Genomic DNA, 17,872 nt, shown 5'->3' with positions numbered 1-17,872 from the left:
CCCCATGATGTCAATGTTGCCTCTCCTAACGTCCCACTTATATTATCTTCATTTGTTCTAGTTCTTTTTTTAAAATTTTTTTATTATCTTTATTTATTGAATAGAGAAATCAAGAGGGTGATAGAGAGGGAGAGAGACAGAGAGACGCCTGCAGCACCACTTCACCACTCGCAAAGCTTTCCTCCTGCAGGTGGGCACTGGGGGCTTGAACCTGGGTCTTTGTGCATTGTAATACATGTGCTCAACCAGGTGCGCCACCACCTGGCCCCCATTTGTTCTAGTTCTTTTTTTCCCTTTGCTGATTTTTGTAATGACTGCCTCTACCTTATCTTCCTACTCTACACATTGACCTTTGGCTTTTCCATAACTGTTTCCCGCTAGAATATATTTTAGTTCAGTTATATCCTGTTAGGTTAACAGCCAGATATGAATGAGAGATAAGACGTTTTTCAGACAAACACCAGTTAAAAGGAACACACAAACACTAAACCAGCCTGACAGAAATACTAAAGGAACTTAGACCAAATAAAAATACTGAGTTCTTTCTCTCTCATGTGGAGGAAATGAAGAAACAGAACAAGAACAAGGGTTCACTCCCCACAGAGGGCTCTTAATCTGCCTGATTAAAACTTACTTTGCTCACCTGACTCTACTGTCTCAAGTTTCTCCCCTTTCATATATATGATTGGATAGAGACAGAGAGAAATTGAGAGGAGGGGGAGATAGAAAGAGAAAGAGAGTGGTCTAGGAGGTGGTACAGTGGATAAAGTGTGAAGTCCTGAGTTCAATCCCTGGCAGCACATGTACTAGAGTGATGTCTGGTTCTTACTCTCTGTTCTATCTTTCTCAATGAATAAATAAATAAAATCTTAAAAAAGAGAGAGAGAGAGAGGATATACATATGATGGGCCTAGACCTCTAAAGGGTCCCTCTCTCCACCACCACTGGTTGCTTCCGCAAGGAACAGCATCTTTTTTTTTTTTTAAATTTATTTCTTTATTGGGGAATTAATGTTTTACATTCAACAGTAAATACAATAGTTTGTACATGCATAACATTCCCCAGATTCCCATTTAACAATACAATCCCCACTATGTCATTCATCATCTAGGAACGGCATCTTGTGGGCCCTCCCAGGACCTTGTCCTCAGCATTAAGAAATGACGGTAGGGGTAGCCCCAGTCTCCGAAGGGAGGCTGGGGGTATCCTGCCCTGCCACTTGAAAAAGACTGGTCCTGAAATGAGTGCAGCCTGCAGTGTTCCCAGTTGTGACCATGAAGCTATAAGCTCAGACCAACAGGGACTTAGAGGCTACAGAGGCCCTGGTGATATATATGGGCCCTGGAGCAGATGAATGGAGGTAAATAATTAAGTTTAGCCACAGAATTTTTTTTTTTTTAAGAACAGGAGCTACTCCCTGCCCAAATCCAACTTTCCAGCCCTTTTCTCTACTCTGACACCATTCTCTCTGACAGTATTCTTCTCCAACCTCAGGCTAGCTACCAAACTCAAGCAAAACTACCACAGTTGTGTGCCCCCAGGAACATGCCTAAAATGGATCTTCTAGCTTTCTTCTACCCTAAAATCCCTAATCTCATCCGCTCTGATCCTACTTTTTGGTTCCTGTTGACTAACCAGTTTGTCTAAACTTAGGTCATGTCACCTTCCAGACACCAAGTTACAGATGCTACATGACTCCATCCCAACTTCTGTAGGCAGACGACCTCATCAGTGTGTCCTGGACCCTCACACCTTCAGAGCTCTGGTCACCAGGGAGAGATAGAAACAAGCTGGGGGTATGGATCAACCTGTCAATGCCCATGCTCAGCGGAGAAGCAATTACAGAAGCCAGAACTCCTACCTTCTGATCCCCAAAAACAACCTTGTTCCATACTCCCAGCAAGGGGGAAGTGATAGGATGAAGATAAGAGGACTCTGCACTCCAGCTCCATCAGCACCCAGAGAGAGACAAGGAAAAGGAGAGGGACATACTGAGGTAGTTATGTTGTCATGAGTGGTTTGGAGGGGAAGAGAGGATTGAATCAGAAAAAAAAAGGGGCAACTATGTATAAATGTGGACAGATAGTTGTAGAGATGATGGTTGGCCCCTGTCTACAACCTTAGGGGAACTGTGGTGGACTGCAGTGAAGATTCATCTGGTGGTGGGAGTGGTGTGGATTCAAACCACTGTTGACATGTTACTCTCTAATATAAAAGTAAGTAATTTAAAAAGAGAGACACAGAGAGGGAAAGAGACAGAGAGACATCTGCAGTCCTGCTTCACTGCTTGTGAAGCTTTCCCCCTGCAGGTGGGGACCAGGGGCCTGAGCCTAGGTCCTTGCACACTTAACCAGGTGTGTCACTGCCCAGCCAGTTTCTCATATTTCTAAGACCACCTGTCTCTGTCTTTGATTTTCTTGTGCAATGCCAAGGACTGAACCCAGAGCCTCATCTTTGGAAAGCAAGTATTCTACCATTGACCCACCTCCCTAGTCCCAGATTTTACATTTTCTAATGGTTGACAAAATCAAAACAATACTATTTCATAGCATATAATCAGTCAATGAAATTGAAATGTCAGGGTCCACATGGAAAGTTTTATGAGGGGTACAGAAACATATATTCATTTGTCTACTATTTTTGACTATCAGGCTACAAGAACTGAGAAACACTGACACAGATGAACTCTGTGGCCAGCAGAATCTAAAAGGTGGCCTGGCCCTTTACAGAAGAAGGCTGTCAACCCAGTGCTCTGAAAGTGGTCAGTGGGCCATCAGTTTGCCTGGGAATTTGTTAGTCATGCAAATTTTCTGGCCCACTTCACGAGTGTTCATTTTATTGCAGGACAGCGATGTGACTCAAGTTTAAGTATCACTAGCCTCTTGGGTCAACTTAGACAAGTCTGACAATGCATCATATTCTAGCTGTGTTCATTTATTTGCAAGAAGCAAAAAAGCAAGGGAGGGGGTATACTGATTATCTTTGTTTACTGTGATTTTTTTTTTTAACCAGAACACCTTTCACCTCTGACTTAAGGTGGTACAGGGATTGAACATGGGGGTTTGGAGCCTCAGGTTGATATGACCTTTAGCACAAACATTATGCTATCTCCTTCATACTTTGGAGAAATATCTGTGTTTCACTAGAATTTGAGGGTTAGAAACGGACCTACCCTATGACCCTGCAATTCCTCTCCTGGGGATATATCCTAAGGAACTCAACACATCCATCCAAAAAGATCTGTGTACACATATGTTCTTGGCAGCACAATTTTAATAGCCAAAACCTGGAAGCAACCCAGGTGTCCAACAACAGATGAGTGGCTGAGCAAGTTGTGGTATATATACACAATGGAATACTACTCAGCTGTAAAAAATGGTGACTTCACCGTTTTCAGCCGATCTTGGATGGACCTTGAAAAAATCATGTTGAGTGAAATAACTCAGAAACAGAAGGATGAATATGGGATGATCTCACTCTCAGGCAGAAGTTGAAAAACAAGATCAGAAAAGAAAACACAAGTAGAACCTGAAATGGAATTGGCATATTGTACCCAAGTCAAAGACTCTGGGGTGGGTGGGTGGGGAGAATACAGGTCCATGAAGGATGATAAATGACATAGTGGGGGTTGTATTGTTAAATGGGAAACTGGGGAATGTTATGCATGTACAAACTATTGTACTTACTGTTGAATGTAAAACATTAATTCCCCAATAAAGAAATAAATTTAAAAAAAAAAGAATTTGAGGGTTTTAGTTTTTGTGTTCCAAGAGCTCTTTCTTGACCTTTCAGTATTTTGTCCTAATCATTAGATTAGTACCTCCCACCTACAGTGATAAATATGTTTACACTTCATCTACTATATCTGCCTAAGAACCAGGAGGCTCTAATTTTTCTAAATAGTAGAGTGGAACCTAACATTGATTCTATTAACTGTAATTAATCATTGCCTCTTCTTAAGTCCTTTTTCTTTTGGAGCAGCTCAACCAAAGCCAGAGGTAGACAAAAGTTCTCCTTTCTGGGGGGCCAGGTGGTGGCGCACCTGATTAGGCACATACATTACAGTGCACAAGGACCCAGGTTCAAGCCCCTGGTCCCCCACCTGCAGGGGGAAGTCTTCGCAAGTGGTGAAGCAGGTCCGCAGGTGACTCTCTCAGTCTCTCTCCTTCTCTATCTCCTCATCCCCTCTCAATTTCTGACTGTCGCTAATGAATAAAGACTAGAAAAAAATTTTTAAGAAAATTAATATAAAAAAGTTCTCTTTTTTTAAAGAATTTATTTATTCATGAGAAAGATAGGAAGAGAGAAAGAACCAGCCATCACTCTGGTACATGTGCCACTGGGGATCAACATGTGCCGCCGGGGATCAAACTCAGGACCTCATGCTTGAGAATCTAGTGCCTTAGCCACTGAGCCACCTCCCAGACCACAAAAAGAAGTTCTCTTTTCTGTAAGCAAAATGAAATGAGCACTAAGTCCAAAACAGCTTGACTCCTATCTCCCCTTTCCTTCATATTTCTCTGTCCTATCAAGTTAAATAATTAATTAATTAATTAGGGTCAGGGGAGATAGCACAATGGTCAAAGAGACTCTCATTCTTGAGGCTCCAAAGTCCCAGGTTCAATCTCCTGCATCACCACAAGCCAGAACTGAGCAATGCTATGATTTAAAGGGAGGGGAGGGTGGTCACATGCCTGGTTAAGCACACATTATAATGGGCAAGGACCTGGGTTCGAGCCCCCAGTTCCTACCTGCAGAGGAAAGCTTTGTAAGTGGTGAATCAGTGCTGCAGGTGTCTCTCTGTCTCTCTCCCTCTCTATCACCCCCTTCCCTCTTGATTTCTGGTTGTCCTTATCCAATAAATAAATAAAATTAAAATTGTAATTAATTTTAAAATGAGAATAGAATATACAAAAAGGAAGGAATGAAGGCTCCCCCTCCCCTTATAAAATCCCTTCCCTTCAATAAGCATGTTCTTAAGACAAAAGCCAAACAGTTACAATGAAAAATGAAGATGGAAGGGAGGTATATTATGGCACTCCAAGCATTACAAGTTCTACACTTGTAGCATTCCCAGATTCAATCACAGTATTTTATAGTTTCCACATTAAAAACAGAACAGTTATACCGTAAGTTTATGTCATTAAGTGGGGGTGAGAAGGTGAGATCTGAACTCATTCAGGAAAAACCCCAAGGTTCTCTTCTGGGTTGTATTCCTGGGCTCGAGTCCCCGGTTCCCATGTGCAGGGGGAAAGCTCTGTGAGTGGTGAAGCAATGTTGCATCATAAGGACCAGCGCATGGATCCCGGTTTGAGTCCCCTCTCCCCACCTGCAGGGGAGTCGCTTCACAAGCGGCGAAGCAGGTCTGCAGGTGTCTATCTTTCTCTCTCCCTCCCCCTCTCCTCTCAATTTCTCTCTGTCCTAGCCAATAAAATGGAAATTTTGGCCACCAGGAACAGTGGATTTATAGTGCTGGCACCAAGCCTCAGCAATAATCCTAGAATCAGAAAGAAAGAGAGACAGGGAAAGAGAGAGAGAAAGGAAGAAAGGAAGGAGAGGGGGAAACAGAGAGGGAGAGAGAAAGATAAACACCTGCAAACCTGCTTTGCCACTTGTGAAGTGCCCCCCCCCTGCAGGTGGGGGTGCAGGGGCTCAAACCAGGATCCCTGTGTGGGTCCTTGCATCCAGTACTATGTGCACTTAACCTGGTGCACCACTCTCCAGCCCCCAACACTTTTTTAAATTTTTTTATTTATTATCTTTATTTATTTGATTGAGACAGCCAGAAATCAATAGGACAAGGGGAGGGCACTAGGCAGTAGTGCAGTAGGTAAAGAGCACATGGAGCAAAGCACAAGGACTGGCCTAAGGATCCTGGTTCGAGCCCCTGGCTCCCCACCTGCAGGAAAGTTCACTTCACAAGCTGTGAAGCAGGTCTGCAGGTGTCTATCTTTCTCGCCCCCTCTCTGTCTTCCCCTCCTCTCTTGATTTCTCTCTGTCCTATCCAACAACAAAGCAGTAACATCCAGAACAATAGAAACAACAAGGGCAACAAAAATGGGGGGGGGAAATGGCCTCCTGCTTCACACTGGTGAAGCCTTCCCCCTACAGGCGGGGACTAAGGGCTTGAGCATTGTAACATATGCACTCAGCCAGGTGCATCACCACCTAGCCCCCCAAACACTTTTTAAAAATATTTTATTTTAGGGAGTCAGGCAGTAGTGCAGCGGGTTAAGCACATGTGGCACAAAGCGCAAGGACTGGCATAAGGATCCTGGTTCGAGCCCCCACCCCCACCTGTAGGGGAGTCATTTCACAGGTGGTGAAGCAGGTCTGCAGAGGTCTCTCTCTCTCCCCCTTTCTGTCTTCCCCTCTTCTCTCCATTTCTCTCTGTCCTATCCAACAATGATGACATCAGCAATAATAACTATACCAACAATAAAAACAAGGGCAACAAAAAGGAAATAATTAAATAAATATTTTTAAAATATGTATTTTTTTATTTTATTTATTATTGGACAGAAAAAGAAATTGAGAGGGAGTAGGAGATAGGGAGAGAGACAAGGAGACACCTCCAGTGCTCATGAAGCTTTCCCCCTGCATGTGGGGACCAGGGACTTTTTAACAGGGAACCAGGGGATCTATAATGTGAGCACTTAACCAGGTTCGCCACTGTCTGGCTCTCCACTTTTCTTCCAAAAAAAAAAAAAAAAAAAAGACTGAGGGGGTCGGGCGGTGGCGCAGTGGGTTAAGCGCATGTGGCTGCAAAGCGCAGGAACCGGCGTAACGATCCCGGTTCGAGCCCCCGGCTCCCCACCTGCAGGGGAGTCGCTTCACAGGCGGTGAAGCAGTTCTGCAGGTGTCTGTCTTTCTCTCCCCTTCTCTGTCTTCCCCTCCTCTCTCCATTTCTCTCTGTCCTATCCAACAACGAATTGCGTCAACAAGGGCAATAATAATAACCACAACGAAGCTACAACAAGGGCAACAAAAGGGGGGGAAAAAAAGGCCTCCAGCAGCGGTGGATTCATGGTGCAGGCACCGAGCCCAGCAATAACCCCGGAGGAGGGAAAAAAAAAAAAAAAAAGACTGACTAGACAATATAATGGTTATGCAAAAGACTTGCATATCTGAGGTTTCAAGGTCCCAGGTTCAATCCCTAGCGCCTCCATAAACCAGAGCTGAACAGTGCCCTGGTCTCTTTCGTTAAAAATAAAATCTAAGTGGTCTGGGAGGTGGCGCAGTGGCTAAGGCACTAGACTCTCAAGCATGAGGTCCTCAGTTTGATCCCCAGCAGCACATGTACCAGAGTGATGGCTGGTTCTTTCTTCCTATCTTTCTCATGAATAAATAAATAAAATCTTTAAAAAAAAAAAAAAAAGAAAAGAAACATAAGTTGGGCAGTAGCGCTGTGGGTTAACACATGTGGCACAAAGGGCAAGGTCCGTTTAGGATCCCAGTTCGAGGCCCGGCTCCCCACCTGCAGGAGAGTTGTTTCATAGGTGGCGAAGCAGGTCTGCAGGCATCTCTCTATCTCTCTTCCTCTCTATCTCCTCCTTCTCTCTCAATTTCTCTCTGTCTCTATCCTTCTTCTTCTAGCGTTTGCCTGTCTCTATCCAAAAACAAATAAATAAATAACAAATTATAAAAAATAATAAAACATATACAAACTGACATATATTATACTACATATAGTATGCATATACACACATGTATATTTATTATTAGAGAGTAACTGTTCACAGTAACATCTGTATTGTTTATTGAAAGGAAGGTGAGAAAGTGAACCAGAGCACTATTCAGCCTCCCCCCCAAAGATGCTGCAGGGGATTGAACCTGTAATCTCTGGGACCTCTGACATGCTCTAACTCAACGCCAATATCCAATATTTATTTATTCCCTTTTGTTGCCCTTGTTGTTTTATTGTTTGTATTGTTGTAGTTATTACTGATGTTGTTGTTGTTGGATAGGACAGAGAGAAATGGAGAGAGGAGGGGAAGAGAAAGAGAGACACCTGCAGACCTGCTTCACTGCTTGTTAAGCGATTCCCCTGCAGGTGGGGAGCCAGGAGCTTGAACCGGGATTCTTCTGCCGGTCCTTGCGCTTTGCGCCACGTGCGCTTAACCCGCGGCCCGACTCCCAACACCCAGCTTTTTAAAGATTTGTTAATATTTATTTTTTTTCCTTTTTGTTGCCCTTGTTTTTCATTGTTGTTGTAGTTATTATTGTTGTAGTTATTACTGATGTCGTTGTTGTTGGATAGGACAGAGAGAAATGGAGAGAGAAGGGGAAGACAGAGAGGGGGAGAGAAAGATAGACACCTGCAGACCTGCTTCACCACCTATGAAGCGACTCCCCTGCAGGTGGGGAGCCAGGGGCTCCCAACACCCAGCTTATTAAGGTGAAAACAAAAGCATAGCAAAAACATTCCTTCCATTTTTGCAAATGCTTAGAAAATATTTTACACAGAGAAATGTTTCACACTGCTTACTGTTCCCGCCCCCACCCCTCAATATATATCACTTGGCTAACCGCAACGTCACTACAATCCGGACCTCCTTCCTCATCATCACTTTCCCCTTCAACAGTGGTTTTGTTTGTTTAGCAAAATCCATAGAAAACCTGCAGTGACCTTTTCACAGGAGAACAAAACAGGACTTGAAACAACTTTTTTTCCTTAAATTTTTAAAAAATATATTTTTATTTATTTATTGGGTAGATACAGCCAGAAATTGAGAAGGAAGGGGAAGAAAGAGAGGGAGAGAGGCAGAGAGACACCTGCATCCCTGCTTCACCACTGCAAAGCTTTCCCCCTGCAGGTGGGGACCAGGGGCTTGATCAGGGACCTTAGTTATTGTAACGTGCACTCAAGTAGGTGTGCCACCACCGGCCCCTAATTTTTTTTCCTAAAACTAAACTCTTTTTGACCACTAACACCTTAAATGTGGAGTTCTGACCTAAACATAGTTAAGTCTTAGCAAATTACTGGTTTCTACTTACAAATATACAGAATGATCCTTCCTAGTGGTGTGAGTTCAATCTTTTATAGCACAAGTAGCAGTGAGAATGCTTCATGAGACCCACAATATTAGCCAAGAAGACTCCACGGGTCCCTAGATTTCATGCTCTCCCCAAAACTCAGAAATCTTAAAAGTTCCTAAAGTTGGGGCCGAGTGGTGGGGCACCTGGTTGAGCACATATGGTATAAAGCTCAAGGACCCCGTGTAATGCCCCTACCGACTGGAGGAAAGCTTTGCAAGTGGTAAAGCAGTGCTGCTGGTGTGTCTCCCACTTCCCTTTCAATTTCCCTTTCTAACAATTATTTTTTGAAAAGCACCTAAAGCTGGGAGTCCGGTGGTAGCGCAGCGGGTTAAGCGCACGTGGCAGGAAGCGCAAGAACCGGCTTAAGGATCCCGGTTGGAGCCCCCAGCTTCCCACCTGCAGGGGAGTCGCTTCACAGGCGGTGAAGCAGGTCTGCAGGTGTCTCTCTTTCTCTCCCCCTCTGTCTCCCCCTCCTCTCTCCAATTCTCTCTGTCCTATCTAACGATGACCTCAATAACAACAATAATAACTACAACAACAATAAATAAATAAAGTACCTAGAGTTATATGCCATGTGTATTAAAATATTCTACCAGACTGATGGACATTTCAATAATCTACCACTAGTAATGTTCCTCAACATTTACATAATTTCAGATCGTGGAACCTTGGGAACCCCAAACCAGCCAAATGAAATTGCAAAAAACAGTAGTTACCAAGATGGATTATGCAAAACTAGAAAAGGGACGTCTGAAAAATGACTAGCATCCTCAGTGCAACTGCAATCCTGAAATGCCATTGAAAAGGACCTTTTCTTAAAATAGAAGTTTTCAAAATAAATAAAATAGCAATTTTCCCATTATGTTTTTACTCCAAATACTGGAGAGGGTGTAAAAAGAGAAAAAAACAACAACAACAACAAAAACCTGGGTTCCCAGGCAACTACTGTTAGGGCAGAGCAAAGTTTAGTGGTTTGCCCACACCCGCCCAAGGTGAGACATGGAAAAGGCAGCCTGGAGCAGCGCGGCGACCGGCCACGGAGGCTCTTCGTAGGACCCGGCGCCAAGGTCCTGGTCACCTGCCAAGACGCGACCGCCGGCAACGTGGGTAGCTGGGCGGCCGGAGGCGCCCGGGGGTGGGAGGGAGGAAAAGAGGATGATGGCCAACCCTCGCTGTTTTCGTGCAAATCAAGCCAGGGTGCTGTTTGGGGGTGCACGCCTTTGACTTTGGGCGCCTAGGCGCGCGGCAGAGCTCAGAACAAAAAAGGCAGCCCCCCTCACCCCCCATCCCCCGGCGCCCCAGCCGGGCCCAGCCCCTACGCGGCCGGCGCGGGGAAGGGGAGGCAGCCCCGGGGGTCCCGGCGGCCCGCGGAGACTCAGACGCGGGGAGAAGGGAGGCCGCAGCCAGTCGACCCCAGGGACAGGCTGCACCCGGGCGCCAGGCGGGGGCTGTCTCCAGGGGAGGAGCGGCAGGGCCGAGCACAGGGAGCCGGCCAAGCAGACCCACGCGTCGCCCACTCACCTCCAGCCACGGCTCCTGCGGCTGCTCGGCGCTGCCCAGCCCTCGTTCCGAGCCGCCGGTGCCGCTCCGCCACCTCCGCCGCCGACACCGAACTCCACTCGGCTCGGCGGCTCGGGGCTCAGTGGCGCGAGTCCCCGCCCCCGGGCAGCGCCCGCGGCGCCGCGAACGAGCGCGAGGAGGCGCGGCCCGGGCAGCCCGCTGGCCCCTCCCCACGGAGCGCGCGCCCGGACGCGGCCCTTCTGGGAGCCGCAAGCCGCCGCGCGCCCCCGGCCTCGCCAGCCCTGCGGCGCTGCTCCCCGCCGGCAGAGAGGGGGCGCACCCGCCCCTGCCCCTTCCCGAGAAGTCGCGAGTGAGAAGCGGCTGAGGAACGAAGGGGCCTGGGGGGACTGACCTCCTCTCGCCGACCACACCCAAGCGTGTCACACACCTGCCACTTCTTCTTCTAGCGTTTGCCCCTTCTTCCGTAGCCAGTAGCCAGTCAACAGCGTCAGGTTGAAAGCTGTCAGGAGCTGCTTGTTGCTGGCTTTGAAAGTGACTGGGATCCATGTGGATTCAGTCGGCTAGGAAGGATCGTCAGTTTCCCCAATGAATGGGTACTCACGGGATGCACCACCAGAAGGTCGATGGCTCCCGCAAGGGGTCCTGGCCCAAACTACCCAGAGCAGGGGGGACACTTGAGAAACAGATGCCTGGGACTGGGGAGATAACTGAGTGGCTCTGCAGAGGGGTTCCATGCCTGAGGCTCCTAGGTCCCAGGTTTAATCCCCAGCATCACCATAAATAAAATATTTTAGGGGCTAGGTGGTGGCGCACCTGGTTAAGTGCGTGTATTACTATACACAAAGACTCAGGTTCACCTACAGGGTGAACAGTGAAGCAGTGCTGCAGGTGTTTGTCTCAGTCTCTCCCTCTCTCTACTGCCACTTCCCGCTCGATTTCTCTGTTCTATCAAATAAGGTTTTTAAAAATTATTTAAAAAAATTTTTCAGTTTTTTTTTCTTTTGCCTCCAGGGTTATCGCTGGGGCTCAGTGCCTGCACTACGAATCCACTGCTCCTGGAGGCCATTTTTTTCCCTTTTGTTGCCCTTGTTCTTGTATTTATTATTATTGTTGTTGGCTAGGACAGAGAGAAATAGAGAGAGGAGGGGAAGACAGAGAGGAGGAGAGAAAGACAGACACCTGCAGACCTGCTTCACCGCCTGTGAAGCAAAACCCCGCCCCCCGCACGCAGTTGGGGAGCCAGGGGCTCAAACCGGATACCTTACGCCGGTCTTTGTGCTTTGCACCATGTGCGCTTAACCCGCTGCGCTACTGCCCAGCCCCCTATAAAAAATATTTTAAAGAGAGAAAGAAACAGATGTCTGGGCCCCCATACTGATCAAATTACCTCCCCTTCCCTTCCCATTTGATCATTATCTTCCCCAGGCAGGTTTATCTTACAAATCTTAAGTTTTCAAGCTGTGAGTTTCAGACTACTTGCAGAGACACAGCCAGCTAAAAGGAGCAGGAATTCAGAGCTTGAAGTCCTAAATTTGATCCTCAGCACCACATATGCAGAGTGATGGCCTGTGTTCTCTGTCTCTCTGTCATTAAAGAGTTTGTTTTTCTCCTCAACACCAGGAGTCTCCAACTTGTGTGATTTTATCACTCCTGCTACAACTTTTTTTTTTCAGGGAGATAGGGCCACCACAGTATTAAAGCTTCCTCTGGTTCTGTGCTAGTCCCGTATGTATCAGAGCTGAGCCCTGGCCAGGCATAGCAAGGAACATCCCCCCAGAGCTATCCTCTGCACCCCCTTCCCAGTGAATTCTTTTTTTTTCCCTCCAGTGAATTCTAACATATGACCAAAATTGAGATCAGTTCCAGAATCATCTCTTTCCAGACCTACTTACCCCCGGTGTCTAGAAAAGGAAGACTTTCCTCTCACCCCTTCTAAGTCCCAACAGCAAACAACAGTTAAATCCTAAGGGAATGGTAGCAGTTGGAATACTCACCTTGAAAAAGGTAAGCAAAAAACCTTACAACAGAGAGAGAGAGAGAGAGAGAACGAACATGCCAGCACCATGGATCTGAGCCCAGGACCTCACACATACGAGAGATGAGTTCTACCACTGAACCACGTCTCTGTTCCATCCTGGTTCTCCTTAATTTCAGGAAAGGTTTTTGTTTGTTTGTTTGGTTGGTTGTTTTGGTTTGATTTGGTTTTGGTATTGGTTTTGCCTCCAGGGTTATCACTGGGGCTTGATGCCTGCACTACAAACAGCTGCAGGTGGTCTCTCTCTCTCTCTCTCTCTCTCTCTCTTTCATTACATAGGACAGAGAAAATGAGAGGGAGGGGGGAGATAGAGAAGGAGAGAAACAACTGCAGACCTGCTTCGCTGCTTGTGAAGCTCCCGATGCAGTTGGGGAGCCTGGGGCTTGAATCCAGATCCTTGTGCTTAATACTATCTGCACTTAACCAGGTGCGCCACTGCCTGGCCCTCAGAAACGATGTCTTTGAAAGCCAAGACCCCTGCAATGAGTTATAGGAGTTGATGGTGCATGAAGATATATAATTTATTTTACTTTGATGGGACAGAGAAAAATGAGAAGGGTGGGGGAGATAAAGAGGGAGAGAGGCAGAGAGACACCTGCAGACCTGCTTCACCACTTGCAAATCTTCTCCCACTACAGATGAGGACTGGAGTTTGAACCTGATTCCTCACTCAGGGTAATGTGTGTACTCAACCAGGTGTGCCACTGCCTGTTCCTGGTGCATGACCTCTTTAAAATAGTATTATGCTACACTCCTAAATGAGATTTTGGTTACACCTTTACTACATCACTGTCTGACCACACCATGTACAAAAACCCAGGTTCATCAGCCTGGACATTTCTGTGGATTTGTATCACGTCACTGTGATCTACTAGTGACCTTAAGTAATAACAATCAGAGTTTCAGGACAGACACAGAAAATGCCCTTTGACTCTCCTAGCTATACCTTGCATTCTTAGATCTGTGAATCATAGCTGCCTCTCAGCTGTCTCTCCTTTATCAGTCACTGATTAGTCCAGTGATTTTTATCAAACATTTTGTGAAACAGAGCTATAAATCTACTGAACAGGTTGTAGAGCAAGTGGTTGCAATAGCTACATCTTCCACCTTGGAATCAGCTCATGGTCATGACATCCTTTAGGATAAAATTTTGATTTTTTTTCCTCCAGAGTTATTGCTGGGGCTCAGTGCCTGCACTACAAATCCACTGCTCCTAGTGGCCATTTTTTCCTTTTTTTTTTTTATTGGATGGGACAGAGAGAAATTGAAAAGGTTAGAGAAGATAGAAAGGAAGAGAGAAAGAAAAACACCATTTATGAAGTGACCCACCCCCCTTGCAGGTGGGAAGCCAGGGGCTTAAAGCGGGATCCTTATGTGAGTCCTTGCACTTAGTGCTATATGTGCTTAACCTGGTGCACCACTGTCCAACACCCCAAAATTTGGAATTTTAAAAATAGAGTCATGTATTGGTTCTAACTGGAGGAATTTGGTTGCATCTACTAGCCTGCCTACCTACATATTATATATATATCATACTTAACTACCAGATGTTCTTTATAAAATGATGTTCTATTTCCTTGAGGTTTCTCATACAGTGTATTTAGCTATTCCCAGAATCTGTTTCTTTGCGTACCCCTAAAAGTGAGAAGAGACTGGGTTCTGGATGTAAGAAGGAACTTTAGTCAGTGACCAGAGAAGAGAGCAAGGGAGCTATCTAGCACTGTAAAATCACCTTCTCCTGATTGATTACACTGGGCTTTTTCTCATCCTTCTCCTTCTCCTCCTCCTCCTCCTCCTCTTTCTTTTGCCTCCAGTGTTATTGCTGGGACTTGGTGCCTGCAACACAAATCCACTGCTCCTGGAGGCCATTTTTTCCCATTCTTTTGCCCTTGTTATTGGATAGGACAGAAATAAATCAAGAAAGGAAGAGAGGACAGGGAGAAAGACAGACACCTGCAGACCTGCTTCACTGCTTGTGAAGTGATCCCCACTGCATGTGGGAGCCGGGGCTTGAACCATGATCCTTATGCTAGTCCTTGGGCTTTGCGCCATGTGCTCTTAACACACTGCTCTACCTCTGGGCCCCCACTTTTTCTTCTTTTAAGAGAGCAGTAGGCAGCCTTAGGGTAGGGTCGTTCAGGAATTCTGTCTGGCTCATCTTCAGTCCTTATTAGGTTATGGGTAACAGATGGTAAGTGAAAAAAATTAACATTATAATAAGAAGTCACAAAATTCAGAGTAGCTTATTCACTGGCTTGTTTCTTCTGATTCTGGGCTCCTATTTATTTATTTTGGATAGAGACAGAAAGAAGTTGAGAAGGAAGGGGAGATAGAGAAGGAGAGACACCTGCAGTGCTGCTTCACCAGTTGTTAAGTGCAGGTGGGGACCTTGGGCTTGAACCCAGGCTCTGGTGCACTGCCTGCTCAGCCCCCACCTCCCCCCCGCCCCCTACCCCCGGCTCCTTTTATCTAGGAGGGAATCCCACGGTCAAGCAAACTCTTTCAGCTGTGCCTCTGTCCCGAAGCACTGCAGGTTGTCATGATGCCACCCCAGGAACCAGTTATCTTAGTTACAATCCTAAGCAGTGGGTGAGTGAACCTAAAACTCAACTGGAGGGAGTCGGGCGGTAGCGCAACGGGTTAGGCGCAGGTGGCGCAAAGCGCAAGGACAAGCGTAAGGATCCCGGTTCCAGCCCCTGGCTCCCCAACTGCAGGGGAGTCGCTTCACAGATGGTAAAGCAGGTCTGCAGGTGTCTATCTTTCTCTCCCCCTCTCTGTCTTCCCCTCCTCTCTCCATTTCTCTCTGCCCTATCGAACAACGATGACATCAATAACAACAATAATAATTACAACAATAAAACAACAAGGGCAACAACAAAGTGAATAAATAAATATTAAAAAATTTAAAAAAAGAAAAATACTTAAAAAAAAAACTCAACTAAACAATGCATGCAAGCCTCTGATGGTTGGTTGCAGTGGGCATCCAAGTTTTGCCTGCTCAGCATATGTTCCTTCACTTGCTGATGGCACTTGATTTCTACTCAAGAATTTCTCCAAAATTCCTCCAAAAAGGATGACAGAGGACCTAGTGGGGGTTGTATTGTTATATGCATGTACAAACTATTGTATTTACTGTCAAATGTAAAACATTAATTCCCCAATAAAGAAATTTTTTAAAAAAAGAATTTCTCCTTGGAGCTGGTTGGTGGCAGACCCAGTACATCATGCATCTTACAGTGAACAAGGACCTGGGTTCAAGACCTCTGTCCCCACCTGCAGGGTAGAAAATTTCACAAGTGATGAAGTAGTACTGCAGATGTCTCTATCTCCCTTCTCTCTCTCAATTTCTGTCTCTATCCAAAATAAATTAAAAAATGTTTTTTAAAAAATCAAGGTTGTAGGGGGGGTAGATAGCATAATGGTTATACAAACAGACTCTCATGCCTGAGGCTCCAGGTTCAATCCCCCGCATCATCATAAGCCAGAGCTGAACAGTGCTCTGTTAAAAAAAAAAAAAAAAGGAAAGAAAGAAAAGAAAAAGAAAAAAAAAAAAAGGTTGTAGTTATGATTGTTGTTATTGATGTCGTTGTTGGATAGGACAGAGAGAAATGGAAAGAGGAGGGGATGACAGAGAGGGGGAGAGAAAGACACCCAAAGACCTGCTTGACTGTTGTTTTCGACGGGTTATGTTGTTTTCGATGGGTTAGGTTGTTTTCGCCGGGCTGGCTTCACGGGCAGGTAACAGATGACCAGGGACTCATGGTTGAGCTGTAGGCAGTATCTCTTTATTGATGCAGGACGCAGCACAATCTAAGACGAGCTAAGCTAAACTCAAGGTACAGTACTGTAAAACTCACAATGCTGTCTTTATATATACTTGCCAAGTAAGGTGGAAACAGGATGTGACATAGAGAGGGTGGAGAGAAAAGTGACTGGTGGAAATCAGAGTGTGACAAAGAGGGGGCAGATTAGGCGAGAATCCTATCACTGAACCACAAATGCCCTGGAGGGAGGGTGGAACTTGTTAACAGTGGTTATGTAAATAGAATGAAGTGGTTATGTAAATAGAATAGTGTTAAGCAGGGGGGATTTAAACCAAATGAAACAGAAGGGGTCTCATGCATACCAACACATGACCACTTGTGAAGCGACTCCCCTGCAGGTAGAGAGCCAAGGTCTCAAACCCAGATCCTTACTCAGGTCCCTGCACTTTGCGCCACCTGCGCTTAACCCTTTGTGATACCACCCGACTCCCTTTTTTTTTTTTTAAAAACTTTATTAATGATGGCAGTCGGGCTGTAGCGCAGCGGGTAAAGCGCAGCTGGAGCAAAGCACAAGGACCCGCATAAGGATCCCGGTTCGAACCGCGGCTCCCCACCTGCAGGGGAGTCCCTTCACAGGCGGTGAAGCAGGTCTGCAGGTGTCTATCTTTTTCTCCTCCTCTCTGTCTTCCCCTCCTCTCTCCATTTCTCTCTGTCCTATCCAACAATGACAACAACAATATTAACTACAACAATAAAAAAACAACAAGGGCAACAAAAGGGAATAAATAAATAAATTAAAAAAATATATTTTATTATTGAAAAAGATAGGATGAGAGAGAAAGAACCAGACATCACTCTGGCACATGTGCTGCCGGGGATTGAACTCGGGACCTCATGCTTGAGAGTCCAAAGCTTTATCACTGCGCCATCTCCCAGACCACAGGTATATATATATATATATATATATATATATATATATATATATATACACATATATATATGTATATATATATATACATATATATGTCACTTTTTATTTCTTTTTTTTTGTGGGGGAATTAATGTTTTACATTCAACAGTAAGTACAATAGTTTGTACATGCATAACATTCCCCAGTTTCCCATATAACAATACAACCCCACTAGGTTCTCTGAATCCTTCTTGGACCTGTTATCTCCCCACCCACCCACCCCAGAGTCTTTTACTTTGGTGCAATACACCAATTCCATTTCAGGTTCTACTTGTGTTTTCTTTTCTGATCTTGTTTTTCAACTTCTGCCTGAGAGTGAGATTATCCCATATTCATCCTTCTGTTTCTGACTTATTTCATTCAACATGATTTTTTCAAGGTCCATCCAAGATCGGCTGAAAAAGGTGGAGTCACTATTTCTTACAGCTGAGTAGTATTTCATTGTGTAGATATACCACAACTTGGTCAGCCACTCATCTGTTGTTGGACACCTGGGTTGCTTCCAGGTTTTGGCTATTACAAATTGTGCTGCCAAGAACATAT

General features: G+C 45.5%; 1 protein-coding gene across 5 annotated transcripts in view; it reads right to left on the bottom strand.

Annotated features, from left to right (window-relative positions):
- Nucleotides 1-10,754, bottom strand: part of GOLM1 (golgi membrane protein 1) — a 61,536-nt gene extending 50,782 nt beyond the window's left edge. For 2 of the 5 annotated variants that reach the window (XM_060199488.1, XM_060199490.1), the window contains exon 1: nt 10,561-10,754. The gene's annotated coding sequence lies outside the window, so the exon portion shown is untranslated. The remainder of the gene's footprint in view (nt 1-10,560) is intronic. The other 3 variants (XM_060199487.1, XM_060199489.1, XM_060199486.1) reach the window with 2 other exon arrangements.
- Between the last annotated feature and the right edge of the window lie 7,118 nt (nt 10,755-17,872).

This window comes from Erinaceus europaeus, chromosome 10 (genome assembly GCF_950295315.1).
Source record: "Erinaceus europaeus chromosome 10, mEriEur2.1, whole genome shotgun sequence".
NCBI classification, from domain to species: domain Eukaryota; kingdom Metazoa; phylum Chordata; class Mammalia; order Eulipotyphla; family Erinaceidae; genus Erinaceus; species Erinaceus europaeus.
Note: the sequence above shows the minus strand (reverse complement) of the source record. Positions and strands in the feature narration are given on the sequence as shown.